The sequence below is a fragment of the Salmo salar genome, chromosome 21 (genome assembly GCF_965601325.2).
Source record: "Salmo salar chromosome 21, fSalSal1, whole genome shotgun sequence".
Lineage (NCBI taxonomy): Eukaryota > Metazoa > Chordata > Actinopteri > Salmoniformes > Salmonidae > Salmo > Salmo salar.
This window is the reverse complement of record NC_138311.1, coordinates 27,225,298-27,241,127: the sequence shown is the minus strand read 5'-3', so window position 1 is coordinate 27,241,127 and position 15,830 is coordinate 27,225,298. Positions and strand designations below refer to the sequence as shown.

General features: G+C 44.5%; 1 protein-coding gene across 4 annotated transcripts in view; it reads left to right on the top strand.

Moving 5' to 3' along the window:
• The first annotated feature begins 12,762 nt into the window (after positions 1-12,762).
• The window catches only part of LOC106582152 (BCL-6 corepressor), a 68,785-nt gene continuing 65,717 nt past the window's right edge, over positions 12,763-15,830 (top strand). For all 4 annotated transcript variants that reach the window (XM_082967075.1, XM_082967074.1, XM_014164940.3 and 1 more), the window contains exon 1: positions 12,763-13,460. The gene's annotated coding sequence lies outside the window, so the exon portion shown is untranslated. The remainder of the gene's footprint in view (positions 13,461-15,830) is intronic.

Sequence of the window (15,830 nt, the reverse complement as noted above, 5' to 3'; positions counted from 1 at the left end):
ACAAGAGGTATGGGGCAAGGGGTACATTTGGGGATGCGCATATAGACCTAACACAGAATCCTATCTACACATAATTATACAGTCCCCTCTCAAACCACATACAATCGCTGCACCAATCCCAGTTTAGGCATACTTCTATTGTTCTGCTGTACACTCCATCTAATAAACAAGCAGGATACACATTTCACCACTGGCTGTGTTTATTCTCCTGTCACATTGTCAACCTTGTCAATCATGGATCATATATAGGGAAGTAGAGTAATACAACACTGTGTGTGTGTGTGTGTGTGTGTGTGTGTGTGTGTGTGTGTGTGTGTGTGTGTGTGTGTGTGTGTGTGTGTGTGTGTGTGTGTGTGTGTGCCAAATCACGTCTCCAGGGTTGTAGAATAATGGATATTAATTATTCTGCTAACCATTGGCCCCCGCCATGTCTCCAAATCTGGTTAACTGGATTTTGATTTATGAAAAAGTGTCCATGGTCCTCCAGAAATCTACCCCCACCACTCCGTTTGAACGTCTCTGTAAAAAAAAAAAAAAAAAAAGACCCGCGAAGTGCCTGGAAATAACAATCTTATTGTCACACGGGAATAATTATTCCCCCAGTATCGCTGCATGTGATGTAATTGGATACTACTGAACATTCGCAGGACACAGGCATGGCTGCACGCACTGCGTACTATAGCCTCGCCTCTCTGCCTCTACTAGGTCTCGTCAGAGAGTAGGCCTAGCGTATAGAGAGTTTAACAGTCTGGTAGAATGCGTGTCATAGAAATAGACAGTAGCCTATGTGGGAGAGAAAGAGACCGATAGATTGTGTGTTTGTCTGTGTGTCACAATGGGAGAGAGAGCGCGCAGTGTTTGGCGACACGCAGGATTCGGAGAGAAACCGGAGCCGTTGTTTGGACCGTGGCCTTGACCCAGGGGTGACGCACGGCGCCTTGCAGTCAGTAGGCTGGCTAGTACACAGAGGGAGAATAACTACGCCCATGGCTGAAGTCAACCTCATATGAAATGGGGGGGGGGGGTCGTCGTGAGCTGGAGGAAGGAAGCATTAATAGCCTACATTTTGGGGCTCGCACAAACTCAACTTCCCGATAGAGGCCAACTGGGAATGGTGCCTCGCTTTTTCAATTCAATTAAAATGTGCTTTATTGGCATGGAAAACAAAGGCTATGTTTACATTGCCAAAGCAAGCGAAAAAACAATAAACAAATGTGAAATCAGGAATTAACGGTAGCCTAAACCTTAGGGTAGTAGTAGTAGGGGGCAACCGCCCCCCCCCCCCCGTAATTCACATAAAGACCACAAAATATCACCAAATTATTTTCCCAAAACTTTTCCCTGCTGTCACTGTTCTTGCTGAACAAAACTTTTCCTCTGTGTCATCATGACTTTTGGAGATATTTCTTCAAAACGATTGGTGGTAAGTTGATCTCTTTTTTTTAAAGTTATAGATATATTCCAATGAAGTTAAATCTATGTATATTTTTTTTATATATAAACGTAGGAAAGTCTTAAGATAAATAATCCACTTGCTTTTGAGTAAAGTAGTAATATGTTGGATGAGGGTCACTTTCCTGACCAAGGTCCTTCTTCCCCTTATTGCTCAGTTTCTCACACAAATCATTAAGGAACCTACCAGGTACAACCCGAAATCCGTAACCATGGGCACCCTTTTAGATATCACTCTGACCAACCTGCCCTCTAAATACACCTCTGCTGTCTTCATACAGGATCTCAGCGATCACTGCCTCATTGCCTGTGTGAGTACTGGGTCCGCGGTCAAACGACCAACCCTCATCACTATCAAATGCTCCCTAAAACACTTCAGCGAGCAGGCCTTTCTAATCGACCTGGCCCGGGTATCCTGGAAGGATATTGACCTCATCCCGTCAGTAGAGGATGCCTGGTTGCTCTTCAAAAGTGCTTTCCTCTCCATCTTAAATAAACATGCCCCATTCAGAAATTGTAAAACTAAGAACAGATATAGCCCTTGGTTCACCCCAGACTTGACTGCCCTTGACCAGCACAAAAACATCCTGTGGCGTTCTCCCCCTTGATATGCAACTTTTCAGGGAAGTCAGGAACCAATATACTCAGTCAGTTAGGAAAGCTAAGGCTAGCTTTTTCAAACAGAAATTTGCTTCCTGTAGCACTAATTCCAAAAAGTTTTGGGACACTGTAAAGTCCATGGAGAATGAGAGCACCTCTTCCCAGCTGCCCACTGCACTGAGGATAGGAAACACTGTCACCACTGTTAAATCTACAATAATCGATCATTTCAAGAAGCATTTTTCCACGGCTGGCCATGCTTTCCACCTGGCAACCCCTACCCTGGCCAACATCTCAGCACCCCCTGCAGCAACTTTATAAGTCTTTGCTAGGTAAAGCCCCGCCTTATCTCAGCTCACTGGTCACCATAGCAACACCCACCCGTAGCACGCACTCCAGCAGGTACATTGCACTGGTCACCCCCAAAGCCAACACTTCCTTTGGCCACCTTTCCTTCCAGTTCTCTGCTGCCAATGACTGGAACGAATTGCACATATCTCTGAAGCTGGAGTCTTATATCTCCCTCTCTAACTTTAAGCATCAGCTGTCTGAGCAGCTTACCGATCACTGTACCTGTACACAGCCAATCTGTAAATAGCACACCCAACTACCTCATCCCCATATTGTTACTTGCCCGCTTGCTCTATTGCACCCCAGTATCTCTACTTGCACATCATCATCTGCACATCCTTCACTCTAGTATGAATGCTAATTTGTAATTATTTTTGCCTCTCGGGCCTATTTATTGCCTACCTCCCTACTCTTCTACATTTGCACACACTGTACATAGATTTTTCTATTTTTATTTTATTTTGTTTCATTGACTGTATGTTTGTTTGTGTAACTCTGTGTTGTTGTTTTTGTTGCACTGCTTTGCTTTATCTTGGCCAGGTCGCAGTTGTAAATGAGAACTTGTTCTCAACTGGCTTCCCTGGTTAAATAAAGGTGAAAAAAAATATATATAATTGGCCAGGTGGCCCCTGGCCAAACTGAGCAATCAGGGGAAGAAAGGCCTTGGTCAGGAAAGTGATTCCAAACTTCTTCCATGGTTCCAAACTGCTTCCATTTAAGAATGGTAGAGGCAACTCTGTTCTTGGGGATCTTGGGGATTCCCCAGATTAGTGTGTGCCTTTCTAAATTATGTACAATCAATTGAATTTACCTCAGGTGGACTCCAAAGATGATCAATAGAAACAATTTCGAGTCTCATAGGAAAAGGTCTGAATACTTATGTAAAAAAGGTATTTCTGTTTTTATATTTAATACTGTAACGACCCTGGGTTTATAAGCGCGGAAATCGACTCTGCCTCTTGAGCGTGCTTTTGCGGCACAGTCAATAACGCGCTGGACTTCGGGCTAGAAGGTAGAGGGTTCGAGACCTGCTCGCTGCCTGTTTCATTACATTGGTGTCAGAAGTGATCGGACCTTGCATCCACGACAGTGCGTGTGCTTGGCCGGTGAGCCAAGGAGGGAGTAGTGTAACGACCCTGGGTTTATAAGTGCGGAAATCGACTCTGCCACTTCAGCATGCTTTTGTGGCAGAGTCGATAGCGCGCTGGACTTCGGGCTAGAAGGTCGAGGGTTTGAGACCTGCTCCCTGTTGTTTCATTACAATAGATTTGCAAACATTTCTAAAAACCTGTTTTCGCTTTGTCATTATGGTGTATTGTGTGTAGATTGATGAGGAAATGTTTTTATTTTATCCATTTTAGAATAAGGCTGTAACGTAACAGAATGTGAAAAAGTCAAGGGGTCTAAATACTTTCCAAATGCACTGTAGGCTAACTCACTGATTTCCCTCTAGCATAAATACTTTTAGGCCTACTCTCTTGCACGAGTTGCTTCTGCCCCACTCTGGGAACTGCTCGGCAAACGGCCCTATAATGGGGCCTATGTGGTTCTAAATAGGGGGTTTTCTCATCGGGGAGTTCCCAGCCTTCTTTCCACTCTTGGTTCAACTGCCTGTCAGTGTCAGAGTTGGTTGATTTGATAATACAATGACGAACAATGTGCAGATCTAGATTATTAGATTTCTATAAATCAATCCCCCTTCGCCCGCTCGCCCGGCTGTCTGTCTGTGTGTGCTTGTGAGGGCTGCACAAGCTGGGTGAGGAACTGCATGAAATGTATTTTTTGTCTAATTACACCCCCCTCCTCTCTCTCTCACACACGCACTCAAACAAACACTCAAACACACACAGCACGGGCTAGTTTGTTTGCTTGTGGTGTGTGTGAGTAGTGAGTGGGTGGGTGTTTGTGTGTGTAGCCTATCTCTGTGTTGCGTGTACACAGCACTAACTAATTCCTATAACATGCATATGATTATGGCTGTATTATGTTGTCTTGGAGTAGAACACCCACCAGGGTTAAACACATCAGAAATCACTTTGTCACACATTTTTTATTAACACTTGCTCAACTAAAAATCTAATCTCTCATCTCAATTTAAGTCGATCCAACAAAATGATGTTGAGCTAAATTGATCTAATATTTTGTCATTTACAAAAAGTGAAATATATATATATATATATATATATATATATATATATAATCTGCTCAAAAAAATAAAGGGAACACTAAAATAACACATCCTAGATCTGAATGAATGAAATAATCTTATTAAATACTTTTTCCTTTACATAATTGAATGTGCTGACAACAAAATCACACAAAAATAATCTATGGAAATCCAATTTTTCAACCCATGGAGGTCTGGATTTGGAGTCACACTCAAAATTAAAGTGGAAAACCACACTACAGGCTGATCCAACTTTGATGTAATGTCCTTAAAACAAGTCAAAATGAGGCTCAGTAGTGTGTGTGGCCTCCACGTGCCTGTATGACCTCCCTACAACGCCTGGGCATGCTCCTGATGAGGTGGCGGATGGTCTCCTGAGGGATCTCCTCCCAGACCTGGACTAAAGCATCTGCCAACTCCTGGACAGTCTGTGGTGCAACTTGGCGTTGGTGGATGGAGCGAGACATGATGTCCCAGATGTGCTCAATTGGATTCAGGTCTGGGGAACGGGCGGGTCAGTCCATAGCATCAATGCCTTCCTCTTGCAGGAACTGCTGACACACTCCAGCCACATGAGGTCTAGCATTGTCTTGCATTAGGAGGAACCCAGGGCCAACCGCACCAGCATATGGTCTCACAAGGGGTCTGAGGATCTCATCTCGGTACCTAATGGCAGTCAGGCTACCTCTGGCGAGCACATGGAGGGCTGTGCGGCCCCCCAAAGAAATGCCACCCCACACCATGACTGACCCACCGCCAAACCGGTCATGCTGGAGGATGTTGCAGGCAGCAGAACGTTCTCCACGGCGTCTCCAGACTCTGTCACGTCTGTCACATGTGCTCAGTGTGAACCTGCTTTCATCTTTGAAGAGCACAGGGCGCCAGTGGCGAATTTGCCAATCTTGGTGTTCTCTGGCAAATGCCAAACGTCCTGCACGGTGTTGGGCTGTAAGCACAACCCCCACCTGTGGACGTCGGGCCCTCATACCACCCTCATGGAGTCTGTTTCTGACCGTTTGAGCAGACACATGCACATTTGTGGCCTGCTGGAGGTCATTTTGCAGGGCTCTGGCAGTGCTCTTCCTGCTCCTCCTTGCACAAAGGTGGAGGTAGCGGTCCTGCTGCTGGGTTGTTGCCCTCCTACGGCCTCCTCCACGTCTCCTGATGTACTGACCTGTCTCCTGGTAGCGCCTCCATGCTCTGGACACTACGCTGACAGACACAGCAAACCTTCTTGCCACAGCTCGCATTGATGTGCCATACTGGATGAGCTGCACTACCTGAGCCATTTGTGTCGGTTGTAGAGTCCGTCTCATGCTACCACTAGTGAAAGCACCGCCAGCATTCAAAAGTGACCAAAACATCAGCCAGGAAGCATAGGAACTGAGAAGTGGTATGTGGTCACCACCCGCAGAACCACTCCTTTATTGGGGGTGTCTTGCTAATTGCCTATAATTTCCACCTGTTGTCTATTCCATTTGCACAACAGCATGTGACATTTATTGTCAATCAGTGTTGCTTCCTAAGTGGACAGTTTGATTTCACAGAAGTGTGAGTGACTTGGAGTTACATTGTGTTGTTTAAGTGTTCCCTTTATTTTTTTGAGCAGTATATATATATATATATATATATATAATCTAATGAAATTAGATTTATAATTTTTTTTTAATATACCAGTAGGGGAGCGTAAAGATAAATAATCAAAAATGCCCCCAGGCAATCCAATGCAAGTCAATGTTACTCTATACAGTGCCTTCAGAAAGTATTCACACCCCTGTTGTGATACAGCCTGAATTTAAAATTGATTACATTTAGATTGTGTGTCACTGATCTACACACAATATCCCGTAATGTCAAAGTGGAATTATATATATATATTTTTACAAATGAATAAAAAATGAAAAGCTGAAATGTCTTGAGTCAAGTATTCAACCCCTTTGTTATGGCAAGCCCAAATAAGTAAAGATTTGCTTAACAAGTCAGATAAGTTGCATGGATGAACTCTGTGTGCAATAATGGTGTTTAACATGATTTTTTAATGACTCTCATTTCTGTACCCCACACATCCTATTATCTGTAAGGTCCCTCAGTGAATTTCAAGCACAGATTCAGCAACAAAGACCAGGGAGGTTTTCCAATGCATCGCAAAGAAGGGCACCTATTGGTATATGGGTAAACATGTGAAAAAGCAGACATTAAATATCCCTTTGAGCATGGTTAAGTTATTATTTACACTTTGGATTGTGTATCAAAACACCCAGTCACAACAAAGATACAGGACTCCTTCCTAACTCAGTTGACGGAGAGGAAGGAAACCGCCCAGGGATTTCACCATGAGACCAATGGTGATTTTAAACCATTTACAGAGTTTAATGGCCTTGATAGGAGGAAACTGAGGATGTATCAATATAATTGTAGTTACTCCACAATACTAACCTAAATGACAGAGTAATAAGAAGGAGGCTTGTACAGAAGAAAAATATTCCAAAACATGCATCCTGTTTGCAATAAGGGACAAAAATAAAACAGCAAAAAATGTGGCAAAGAAATAACTTTATGTTCTTAATACAAAGTGTTATGTTTGGGGCAAATAAAACACAACACATCACTGATTACCACTCTTCATATTTTCAAACGTGGTGGTGGCTGCATCATGTTATGGGTATGCTTGTCATCGGCAAGGACTAGGTAGTTTTTAAGATAAAAAGAAACGGAATAGAGCTAAGCACAGGCAAAATCCTAGAGGAAAACCTGTTTCAGTCTGCTTTCCAACAGACACTGGGAGACAAATTCACCTTTCTGCAGGGCAATAACCTAAATCACAAGGCCAAATATACACTGGAGTTGCTTACTAAGACGCCATTGAATGTTCAATAGTGGCCTAGTTACAGTTTTGACTTAAATCGGCTTGAAAATCTATGGTAAGACATGAAAATGGCTGTCTAGCAATGATCAACAACCAACTTGACAGAGCTTGAAGAACACTAAAAAGAATAATGGGCAAATATTGTACAATCCAGGTTTGCAAAGCTCTTAGAGACTTACCCAGAACGACAAGCTGTAATCACTGCTAAAGGGGATTCTAACGTATTGACTCAGGGGGTTGAATACTTATCTAAACAAATTATATTAGTGTTTTATTTACCATTAATAAAAAAAAATGAATTTTTCTTCCACTTTGACAGAGTATTTTGTGTAGATCGTTGACAAAAAAAATACAATTAAATACATTTTAATCCCACAAAAGTTTGAAAAAGTCAAGGGGGCTGAATACTTTCTGAAGGCACTGTATCAGCATTTTCCAAATCATGTCCAGATAATCTATTAGTAATTTCATTGATTTACATAATCCATTTTTTGATACTTTAGGATGATTTGGACAGGAAGTGCACAAATGAAAATAGGGACCTTAATAAATCAAAACCTTTTAATAGTGAGGTGTGCAATGCCATTTGGTTTCGATATTTAACTTATTTAATTAAAATAAGATACCTATACTTTAGCTTTTAAGAGTCAATTACTGTAAAATGTCTAAATTAAACATATAACATTTATTTTAACACACTTTCAGGAGGCATTTTACCCTATGGGGGTGGAGGGTGGGCGTTTTCCCCCAACATGCCCTAACGTGCCTCGTCTGGTCTTGTCTTGTGCTATAGAGGGCCATTTAATTCCCAAATGCAGTAAAACGAGCCCCCCCCCCCCCCACCCACCCACCCACCCACCCACACACACACACACACACACACAGTCTATACGTTTCCCTCGTCTGCCGACCGCCGTCACCGCCCCAGATACCAGCTGCCGCCTCTCGAGCCGCGGACATTTATCTGCTGCGGTGGAGCCTGAACGGAAAGGAGAACGAGGGAATGGGGGAGGAGAAGTGGAAATGAACCAGCGAGAGGGAAGATGGAAGGGCGGAGATGAGAGCTCAGTTATGGAAACGTACTCCGTTTTTCCGTCTCGAGCTCCTCTCTCTCTCTCTCTCTCTCTCTCTCTCTTTCTCTCTCAATTCAGTTAAATTCAAATGGGCTTTATTCGAATCGGAAACACGCGTTTACATTGCCAGAGCAAGTGAAATAAACAAAAGTGAGATGCCTCAAAGCAACATCAACAAAAAAATATTGCGCAATATCATGCCTTCTCTCCTGCCATGGCTAATCGCAGTAGCACGGGAAGGGAGTGAAGCGCCGGAGGCCTCTCGGAGCTCGGTAGCGCCAATGTGTTTATGAGCGTGTTTGTGTGTGTGTTTATTTGAAAGAGAGAGAGGTGGAAACTGAGCTGCACTTCCTAACCTTCTGCCAAATGTATGACCATATATGTCTCAGATAACCCAGACCCACAAATAATTAGAAAACAAATCCAATTTTGATAAACTCCCATATCTATTGGGTGAAATACCACAGTGTGCCATCACAGCAGCAAGATTTGTGACCTGTTGCCACAAGAAAAGGGCAACCAGTGAAGAACAAACACCCTTCTAAATACAACCTATAGTTATGTTTATTTTCCCTTTTGTACATCATTACAACACTGTATATAGACATAATATGACATTTTAAATGTCTTTATTCTTTTGGAAGTTGTGAGTGTAATGTTTACTGTTAATTTTGTATTGTTTATTTCACTTTTGTTTATTGTCTATTTCACTTGTTTTGGCAATGTAAACATATGTTTCCCTTGCCAATAAAGCCCGTTAAATTGGAATTGAATTGAGAGGGAGTGTGCACAGCCTGACAGCTCAGCCAGAGTGGGGAGAGAGAATGGAGGGGGGGGGGGGGGGGGGCTGCTCAGAATGCTTGAAATCCAGGCTAATCTTTTTTGTCTTTTGACATATTTAAATGCCCACACCTGGTGTCGCAGGTCTAAATCAGTCCCTGATTTGAAGGGAACAATGAAAAAATGCAATGGAACTGGCTTCGAGGTCCAGAGTTGAGTTTTAGGGGTCTATATTCTTGGCCCTTTCCGATTTTCTCGCTTCACGTTTCTCTTTGTATCGCTGATCAGCCTTGGCACGGGGCCAGGCTTGCCCCGCTGCGCTGGTCTGTAATTATCCCTGGTGAGGCTGCGCTAACGCAGCGTGGCGCGCCTGTGGGGAACCGGTTAGCCCGGCACGGCGGGGGGGCTGTTGCGTACGTGCGCGTGTGTGGATTGTGATAAGGAATCCGTAACGATCTCAAGGTGGATTCCCCGATGATTAGTGAGGGCGCAGTATGAGTGTAAGAGAGGTGTCCATGTGTTAGAAAGTGTGTGTGTGTGTGTGTGTGTGCGTGCTAAAGAAAAGTAGTAGGGTTTGTCTGAGTAAGTGTATATTATAAAAGTGTGTGTGTCTGTCCATATGTGGATTGCGGTAAGCGATCCATAACGATCTGCAGGTGGATTGTGCTGATTAGGACCGGCTGCTGCTAGCTGAGCTGCGTGCAAAGAGCTTCCTGAAACCTGAGCCTGAGGTGTGCGTGTGGCATTTGTGTGTTAGTGAGACATTGTGCGTGACACTGTGCTAGTTTGCATGTTGGCTGCCCTAACCGAATGTGTTTGTGTGGGGGGTGTTTCTGTGCAAAGTGTGTGTGTCTTTATGTGTGTGTCTTTGGCTGTCTGTGTCAGCAGTGTGTGTGTGTGTGTGTGTGTGTGTGTGTGTGTGTGTGTGTGTGTGTGTGTGTGTGTGGCAGCAGTGTGTTTGCCAGTGTGTCTGTACTGTGTGCGATTGCCAGTAATGTGTGTGCTACTCTAACTGTTTCCATGGGGCTTTGTGTGTGTGTGTGTATGTCAGCGTTGCTCCAGTGTCTGATTGCAGCAGCAGATGGCTGGATCACTGTGACCTCCCAGAGTGCTGCTCCTACACTGGGGTGTGTGTGTGCATTCACTGTTTTGGTTTACTGACACACGCATGCACAGACACAAACACACACTCAGAGCTCTGACTGTTTCACATAAACATACAGGGGCAACTACAACTACCTCACACACAATCAAACTTACATGAGCACAAAGTCACACACCCACATGGATGCACACACACTCGCAGAGCTCTGACTGTTCTACCACAAAGATTCATTCAATGGCTTTCAGCCTTGAAAGGTTTGCTTGTTTTTCTCAGAGCTCAGTTGACGTGTGTGCTCTTACATTTGAAAGAGAGGGAGAGAGATAGATGCTGTCAGTGCTCTGATTGGAGCTCTGATGTAGGACTGGCCCGTGACTCAGCCTATGGTGGCTGTGTGTGCATGCTCCAGAGGTTCAATGCGGAGCTGAAAGGGGACGTGTGCATTCATGCATCCGAGCTTTGACCTTCTAGACCAGGCCAGTGACAACACTACCAGCCTTTGTCAGATGGACACTCCATCAAGTGGCCTTTTCCTGGTTGCACTTAAGTAGATCGATACCTATCACTGAAAGTCTGAAATATGCCATTTGTTATATGATTATGACAATATTAGGACATTTTCCCCTACTATAAAAGGTTGTTTTTCCTTGCCATGTCACAAGGCTCAGAGGGTTTGGTTGAGTGCAAATGACACATTTCAGTTCTTTGAAAGAAAATAGACAAAGTATTCTTCACGACCTCAGTTTAGTGCGAACAGTTTTCGTATTTTTTAAATAGAAACAAAACCTGTTTTTGATCTGTGTATCTCTCTCTCACCCCCTTCCCTGATTCACCTTCCATACCCTCACTACTAAAGCAACCCTTCCCCAGCCCAGGCTTTTCAGGATTCGCCACCCACTCTCATGCTAATAGCGTGTGTGTGTGTGTGTGTGTGTGTGTGTGTGTGTGTGTGTGTGTGTGTGTGTGTGTGTGTGTCTGTGTGTGTGTGTGTGTGTGTGTGTGCAAATCCCTTGGGGCCGACGGCTCTCTGATTTCAGAGCAGAATAATGCAGCACTCAGCCCCTCTCTTTCATCTCCTCTCATTCTGCATTCTCTCTTTCTTCCTCTCTCTTTTCTCTTTCTCTGTCTGTCTTATCTGGTTCCCTCTCTCCTGTCCCTGCCTCTGCTTCTCTCTCTGACTTCGGTGGGCTAGTTTTAGGAAAATTCTCACCTGACAGTTTGCCTTCAAGGACTAATTTGTATGTTTTTTCAATGTGTGTGTTTGAGAGAGAGTGTGTGTGTGTCAGGCAGTGCTTTTTCAGCTCCTACTCTCAGCAGCTGCATAAACTGCACCCAGACCTTCCCCTGCCAACTCTCCTCCCTGGCCTCTTCTCCCCTCCCTCCTCCCTAACCCTCCCTCTCTCTCTCCCTCTCCCTCACACACACCACACCTCCGGCTAGGCTGGATATCCCTTGTCTCCTCTGACACGCAGACCTAACAGATTCATCTCAGCCTTAAGCAACCAACAGAACGTCTGCCTTCCCACTTCCTCTTTCTGGGTCTGTCTTTCTTCCTCCCCTCCTTTCTCTCTTTCTGGGTCACACTCTCATCCTCTCTTCCTCATCACACTTCTCAAACTCACTGCATGGCATGACTTTGCAACATTGAACCCAAATATGTATAGAGAAAAATAGATATGCTGTAAAACCAGTGTCCTTTGCCATCCCCTGTCAATATGTTTGGGTGGTGTGACATATTTGAACTGTGAGATAATGTTTGGGTAATTGTGTAAAGCACAATCTTCTGTACATTGGGCTGGAACTCGACATGTCTGCCCATCTAGTTCACTGTGTGTGACAGCACAGCGTTTACTGTCTTGACACCCCAGGTGTCAGATACACACACACACACACACACACACACACACACACACACACACACACACACACACACACACACACACACACACACACACACACACTATCAACATAGGCCCCTGAGGGTCTGACTCAGCGGCTGAGGTGTGGAGGCTTTACATTGGATGCTTTTCTTCAAGTTCCAGAATAAACGGCCCTTCATTGAACTTGGACGAGCAGGTTCTCTCCCTCCCTTATTTTTTCCACTTCCCTCTCTCTGTCATAATCCTACTTTACCTCTTCACTTTCCTTATCCCACACTGTCTCTCTCTCTTTCTGCCCGAGCCTCCCGTTAAGCTACGGCATCATCCCCCAGTCAATTTCTACCCTTCATTTATTTTTTCCCTTTCACCGTTCACTACCACCCTCCCCCTCTTCTCGCTAGTGTTTTGTTTTACACGCCCGCCCCAGCGCGCGGTGTATGTGCAGGAGGTTTATGGTAATTGCGGTCTCCCGACTGGCCTTCTGGGTAGAGTCTGCGCGATTGAGAGAGTCGCTCGCGGTACAGCAACCCACTCCGCTCCGCGCGCCCTGTTCGGCGTCTTCAGCAACTCCGCACGAAAGGAGCTACCAGGAGCTTTCAGAGAAAAACTACGGAAAGATAGACATTCCCGACCTTTTTCACAATATCGCCGGAGATAAATAGTATATTTTCGGAATAGACTGGGATTGACGAGATTGGAAGTAAGAGCTTTGAAACGGCATGCTCTGATAAAACCCAACATGGCGCTGAGAGATACGACCGAGCTGAATGCATTTCAGGAGTCCGCGGACCTCGCCACCTGTATCCTTGCGCACTGCTAAACTGTACGTTACCAGCCGCTGGGACGTTCTATAAAGGATGATTGGAAACCTTATTCTAGGGATTTGTCACACTAAGTCGATGTTGACGGCATTTTCTCTCGTCTGGAAACATATTGACATATTACTGTGAAAAAGTATTGTGCGAGTGTAAAGGAAAAACTATAACACATTGTTTCATTGACTGACAAGTAAATAACCCTTTAGCCACACTTCTGCTTATTTATATCCAACGGTTTGAATATTCGCTGGCCCGGGATGTCTATGCTTTTATAACGGAATCGTAACCTCCACGCACGAATATTTGCTCAGAGCCGTGAACAACTTGGAAAAACGGGAAAAGGAAAGTCGGAAATAGAGGATATTGACCAGGTAAGACAATTATTTGGGTAATAAAGACGTTTGCTTTTGGTGGGTCTTGTATTCGTTCTGCCACTGTTGAATGGTTATAAACCGTGATCTCCCCTCGCATATGAGAGGATAGCCTATTGTGGGTAGCCTATCACCACCACAACGGCATAAATTGATTTTCTCCAACATGACTCTGTCAACCCAGAAGTGTAAGCTTACGAAGCCTGGAAGAGAATTGTGTAAAGTTCTACTATACAGCTTCGGAGGGATTTTATCGCGGTGTCTGCGTGCGTGAGAGAGCGAGAAGGGGGAGAAAGAGGAACGGCAACTTCTAAGAATAGCGCATAGGGTGGTCTTTGTGTGTTTCGGCGGGGCAGTGGCATGTGGTTGATAAATAACATGGGTTTAGTTAGTCATTCGGCCCTGTGCTTGGCGACCGGGACCGTCCTGTCAACCCGGAGAGCGATGAGTCGGTAAGTCATACAGGACGAGGCTTCCCCGTCAACGAACGGTTCCGAGAACGGTTGGATGGAAAGTGACTGATAAGACTGAAGTAGGCTAGGCTACTAAATAAACCTTATTTTCTTTACCAGATCGATCCAAGTGTTCTCAATGTGTGCGTGTGCGCGCCCTAAACAAGGTTACGGAATCCAGCCTCGCCCTGCCAAGAGGAGGGGATTGTTCCGTTTACACACGGTTCAACACAGTTCAACACACTCCATCTCTCTCTGTCATTTGAACCCGATCTGGGATACAGGCTACAGGGCTTTTTGCCTGCCTGGCAGTTTCAGTCTTAAATCACCACCTTGCACCGGCAAATTCCTTAACTTTTGAGAGATAGTTTTCTTCCATATAGGTATATTGTCACCCATGTTCTAGCTCCGCACGCAGCCACCGCCTCATGCCATGGTTTCTCGCAATGACTGCATGATTTTTCGCCGCGCATGAGGCGTGTGTGACCTCGGGCCAGTGATAGAACACTAATTGGGGCGCGATCGATGTCTCCTATCTCATTGGTTGCAGCTCAATGGTATTAGTTAGGGTTCTAGAATTACGGTTCTAGAATATTGGAGTCGACCAAATCGTCTCTCTGGTATACAAACGCCGCTTCAAATACACCAGCATATACACAAACACCCACACCCTGTTTAGCCTTGTACTTAAATATACATATAGGCTACTTCGCTTGCCTGCGCTTATGTCATAGGCCTAGGCCTACTACGCACGGCTGGGAAGGAGATTACACGGGGCATGGCCTACTCTTTCCCCAACCGCCTAGCGATGGTATAGGGGGAAACGGTGATTTATGACATAGTGTTTGCTCCCAAGTCATTGTGGCAGATAAGTGATCACTTCAAATAGACAGATAGGCAGATAGGCAGAGGACCAAAGTCAAAGTGAGAGCTTGCGTTGCGATTGTCCCCTGACATGACTCAGCAATGATAGTAAATACCCTGAAAGTGGGAAAATCATGTGGTTTATTTGGATAGAGAAGGTTTTGGTCTGTGCAAACGGACGCATAGTAGAAGGAAGAGAATGGTGTGCTTTCCCAATGTAAATATAACATTTCAGATGACTATAGAGAAATTATTTTACCCCTATACAAGATAAATCATATGAAGCAGCCAACGGGTCAAAAACTGGTTGAATAAACGTAGTTTCCATGTAATTTCAACCAAAACATTCAATTTAGGATTTATTTTCACCTAAATCCAATGGGTGACATGCTTGGTTTATTTCACGTTAAATTACCGTTAGTTGATGACTCAACCAAATGTAAATCAGAACTGGACATTGAACTGATGTCTTTGCCCAGTGGAAGGTGTTCTGTTTCCAATATCCAAAATTCCATATAGGCTATATCTTGACAAGTTGCATCTTGGTTTTGTTTGAATTCCTCCAAGCCTTCAGTGGCCTTGCGCACAGCACAGAGCACACACACACACACACACACACACACACACACACACACACGCCGCGCGCGCACACAGCATAGGGTAACAGTGGGAGGTATCCATATTTAGCCAAGATCTTATCGATTTGTTGGACAATGCCGCTGTAGGTCTATGCTAGATGGCTATGCGTAATGACATCTTTATTGAGATTGTTCGTGAGTGACCCGTTTGAAAACGTTTTTTATTTATTAAAGTTGTACGCATTACGTGGTTGTTGTATCATTTTTTGTGGAATTATTGAAAGACTGGATAAGAGTGTCTGAATGGCCCAGAGTAAACGACCCGCTTCTTTCTAAAGCTGTGTATAGTGCATAGGCTAACGTTTAATCAGCTGACCTATACTTGGACTTTCAATCTCACCGAGTTGATTCCACCTCGGGCTTCTATACTTCAGAACGCCTAAAACAGCTAATTTAGATGTTGTTCTGGTTGCAGT